We start from the raw sequence: 5,174 nt of genomic DNA on the forward strand, positions 1-5,174 counted from the left end.
ATCGGCGTTGATCTGTAATCTTGTTACGTCCGTATAGATCTTGGGAGATTTCAGTGGAAGCTTCCGAAGTTCTGCACTAAGTGGCAAATCTGCTAAACACCTATATGCGCGTTGTGCATAATATCAAAATGACATCATATGCTGTGCGTACACACACATACACACTTGCATGGCACATTCACTTGATATTCACATCATTTCATTTGAAAACCCGCATTGTCCAAATAGACTGAGAAGAGTGTGAATGACCTCATTTTTATCTCGATAACAGGTATCGGATGTTACGTGCGTTTCCAACTTCAGCGTACAACAGTGTCAAATTATTCAAGTACGTCGTAACCGCAAGTCCAGATGAGCTTGGAGATAAAGGTATAGAACACCGCTCTTGCCTATTCTCGATTTTTAAAGCTAGCCACTAAACATCATGTGTGAACTATATGGAATTCCATATCTACCGTCGTCCGTCGCATTTTGCTTTTTGTTGTGTCCCAATTCTGCCATTTACTAGTTCCAAACATGCCATTTTCCGTCGTGCGTCGTCCGTCGCCCGTCGTGCGTCGCCCATCAAATGGGTTGCATAGGACCTGCAAAAACCGGTGTTTAACAAATGACAATGTGATGATTCCATTCACTTCTAAAGATCTTTTCCGAATAAGGCAAGTACAAATCCCACCTGCAAAGCATATACTAGTCACATAATTAATTCCAATAATGCTAAAGTACCCCTGCCCCTTGACAAGAAAATATCTCTCTGAGAATTCAACCAAGTGTTTTGGGGGAAAAACATTTTCAGCAAAAATGTTCCGGCCAACTTATCCACAGTGTTATTCTTATTTGCATACTGTAAAAATGTAAGGACTTGTTTTCATCAAATTCCAGAAAGAAATCTGCCAACCGATACAGATATTCTATCTTGTCCTCTCAATTTCACCTTGAAATCCAGAAATACAAGACAGTGCTGTGGATAACAAACTGTTTATTAAATGTATTGTTAGGGGGCAATTACCACTTGGTTTAAGTTTCAGAAAATGTGACGTGTTGGTTTTTGTGGGTGTGTATGCCATGGCGGATAGACCGATGAGAACAGGTTGTCCAGCACATCAGCGTTATTTATGGGGCTAACAAGTAACGTTACTGTTTAAAAGACTAAAGTCATGTCTAATTTCGAGTATACAGCAGATTTCATCATAGGTATACCCTCCCTCAAAATAATGTTGAACCAGTTCGTCTCTTATGAAAACTATTAAGAAATCAAACATTGTAAATAATCTATTATTTACATTCCGTTCTGTGGGATATCGTGCAGGGAAAACAGAAATATTACATAGGCTATAGACCTAACGTCAGGCTGTTAACGAGTAAAGTTACGTCTAGAGTAACTAAGTTATCGAGAAAAACAATCTACCCCAACAAAAGTCTATTTTGTTAATTTATTTATGTAACCAAAATGGTATTATTTCATATATACGTTACTTAACCGATGTCAGGATATTATTTCTTCTTTCAATTGGAGTTTGGCGCAACTGCAAAAACGAATACACGTACATCTTCTAGTTCTATTGCTAAAATGAGAGTCAGGCATGGTGGATCGATCGAACAAGGATATGTACATGTGAAACGATCAAGAGTCAAAGTTAAAAAATACCACTGCGCAATCGTGACAAAAAACCCACGGGCAACGCACGACGGGCGACGCACGACGGCAGATATGGAATTCCATAGAACTACGTGTGCCGTATACGTTTATGCCCACAGTACAGTCGGTTCACTATGCACATATAAAACAATACTGTGTGTAGCCAATTTTTACAATTTCACATGGATTTGAAGTCATAACATGTTCACTTTGTGCAGTAGGCTCCAAAAAGATCACCTCTGATGTAACATTAATTAATATTCCACAATATGGATTTTTAAGACGATCATACGGACGTTGTGCAACTCAATGGTAGCCATGTTTGTTTGAGACTACTTACATTTTTATTGGAAGATTTCATTTTGATACATCAAACGAGGAAGCATGGATCGAATAATTATGGGTGTATATTTGGCTATTTCTCCCAAACATGTTATTCTTCTCTATGTCGTCACGGTGTTTCAATTAATCTAACTTTACAATCTTAGTCACAATACGATTGACTTTGTTCACCCACGATGGAAGCAAATACACGCTCCAATGAACAAACAACCATACAAACAAAACAAGTCTTTGTTGCTAATATTGTCAATATATGCATGGGCATCCATGATTTGTCCACTTCTTAATGTCTTCTGTGTTTTTAAGGACCTGGCTGACAAACTTTTAGATTTCTTTTGAAACATTGCTGAGGGTGGTCGTCACTCTCACAAATGAAATCCTGGGAGCACAGCTTATAATAAACTACTGGATGGATTTGAAAAGGTATATAACATAGGCCCATGTATTCTATACGGACAGCACTCACCTGTCTTAATGTGATCCATTCCTCAAGATTCCTCGATCCATTATAAACACGGTTCCACAGCACGAGCTTCCTCACAAGCAATACATATCTAACAATTTCCTACCCTAAAGTACGCTTACAGCATTGACTGCGTACTATAAACGTTTGAAAACACCGCGAATCTGGCACCTTCCTACTAGACAAGATCATACATGTTGCTTACTTGATTACGACCATCGATGACTCAGACCGTGACATCACGTAATCGCCCATTGAGGGTGCACACCCCTACAAATAAATTCCCATAGACAGCAGTGATAAATCCCCATACATCACAAATATTTTTAAAATACTCACAACTCCCACAGGTGTTCAGGCTGCACAGAAAAATGATGTTCCACATGTCCTCTTTCATTTTCTTTTCAATTTGTAGTGGGTTGACCAATGACTTTTTGAGAAATTCTCACCCAAAGCTAAAACGAAGGGAATTTCACTGCCCGGGAAAGTAGCCATTTTGAAAAAGCATCCCTCTGCAAAATGGCTCAAATACTGGCACTTTCGGACCTGACTGTATCCAAATTGCTCAGAATGGGAAGCTCTGAGTCCAGCCCAGGGGTTCAGTGCCATTTTCTTCAATTCCCCACTTCCATAGCTCTCAGGACCCTCTAATATAGAATAGTTTGAGTGTATAACTTTTATTAATGAGCTCGGCGGACATATTTCTGGCCTAAATACAAGGGTGCACCCTTGAGTATACCATATAGGCTATTGTATTTGCACGCAGTGAGGGGTACCCTTTTTCATAGTATGTGGGCTCCCGCATAGGTTTGTGTGTACATACCTTTCGGTGTATACACATGTAGTACTCGATTCTCGTTCGTACTTTTTTGGTTGTGTTAAAATAAAAATACACACAAAAGTTGTGCTAGAAATACAAAGGATACCGAGTACATAGTTATGTAAAAGCAAGAAAGTACTTACGCTACATACAACAAAACGGATACAACGATAGACATGTATTTAAAACGATCATACCACGTCAGCAGATGTTTCACCATGATTACACCAAACTTCTGGTTGTTCGGTATTGAGAAGTTTAATCAAATATAAACAACGATATTACTGTCATTGGTGTTGGGATCCCTTTTAAAACCCTTCATTATTGTTTTATGAGTTTAGCGGCGGCACCTCAGAGATTGTGGTACTGTAGTGCTACTAGTGCTAAGGGCTTCGCAAGGGGTTCTGACATACACACGACATAGGTCAGATCAGAGGTCGCAGATTTAGGATCAACAAGGGTCTCGACTGAAGCCAGCTCTGCTTTTTGGTGGAAATTGGCTCCGTGAAAACTGTAAATGACAATATAATATAATAGAATCACACTGAATACAACTGGACAATATTTCAGGTGTAAGTCCAAATAAGTCCCAGTAAATTTACCTCCTAGCATCCCTCATTTCTTATAAGCTTCAATTATGATTATGATGAATTAAGACAAGCCCGCTTTTGTACAGGTCCCAGTTGTTCGCCGCCGCTTGCATATTGAACTCGAACTTGAAGCTTGTTTTGGCTGCAAGATTGGCAGTGGTTCCATAGAGCTTGTAGCTCTATTCTAGAACCAGTCGCAATCTGAACCATCTGAACCAAGTCTGAGACTCAGCGCCGAGCCTGAACTTGGCTCGTGATTTATAGCGTCTGGAGCGCGTACGTAGCGCAAGGAGCTCGCGTGTCATAAACAAAATATCGCTTGCAATGCAATGATTGGTCGCGTACCACTGCGCCAAATAATTATTCTCTATCCTCCAATCTTACCGCTAAAGAGGTTTAATTTCTGTCCATTTAATATCTTTCGCTAGAATTCAGCTCTTTTCTCATTTCGTGCAGCCTTCACATCTAACAGTTGGTGGTTTGTGTCATGAATGCTAGACATTGTCTGTGACATTATCAAAAATAAATGTTGATGTAGTGCTTACGCCTACATTTGTCGTCCAGACTCTATCCGAATGTGTTAAAGCTTCCTTAACGGGCCATTTGAGTGCAACAGCTAACTTACATCTTAGCTCTGAAAACTTTAGCTGCATGAATGGCGGCTTCGCAGCATGATGTACCGTCGCCCCTTGGCGTCGTGCCGTCCCGTCGTGCCGTCGCATTGGTAGAAATAGGGGGCGCCCTTAGAGACAGAGTTCCGTTCAGTTTTCCTTTTTTATGATCAAATCTTGTAGGCCCTATGGGTGCATTCCACCAAATCGTTGGATTCCTGGGCGAGAGCTCATTCATATTGTATGATCCCATGGGGGCCTTTATAATAAGACATACTGTAATCAGGAGGGATCATGGAAACATTTCTATAAATTCCGAATCTGGGACTGATCGTTTCCATCTTGGGGTATTTCTTTCACAAAAAGCCCCAAATTGCGGACCTATTTTGGACATAGAAGGGCGGCTGCAGTCAGAGCTGAGTGCATAGTTTTACCACTCTTTGGGGGTATCTTCGGGAAAAGGTGAATAAAACAAATTCACGTGGCTAACCCCCATAAAATTGAAACGATCTTCTGGCCACAGTCTTGAATTTCCAGTGAATAAACGTGGCGCTATTTCGGTCTGATTTTGCACTTTTTTCTATGGGCGCGTATTTGGTGTGGTGCAACCATTGATCTCCATTATAAAGACTGAATAAAGGGGTCCCAATACGAGCTTTTAGCGTCGATCTGCGCACTTCCGCGTTTGAAAACGAGGCTGTACGTGTCAGCT

General features: G+C 40.6%; 1 long non-coding RNA gene across 1 annotated transcript; it reads right to left on the minus strand.

Annotated features, from left to right (window-relative positions):
- Positions 1-320: 320 nt before the first annotated feature.
- Positions 321-2,629, minus strand: LOC147797250 (uncharacterized). The gene is made up of 2 exons (XR_015427249.1): positions 2,445-2,629; positions 321-584 (listed from the first exon to the last, which is right to left on the minus strand). It is a non-coding gene; the product is annotated as an uncharacterized LOC147797250 (long non-coding RNA).
- Between the last annotated feature and the right edge of the window lie 2,545 nt (positions 2,630-5,174).

This window comes from Acanthaster planci, linkage group LG11, assembly GCF_054643075.1.
Source record: "Acanthaster planci isolate LZ-2023a linkage group LG11, COTS_SCS, whole genome shotgun sequence".
In the NCBI taxonomy this organism is placed as follows: Eukaryota; Metazoa; Echinodermata; class Asteroidea; order Valvatida; family Acanthasteridae; genus Acanthaster; species Acanthaster planci.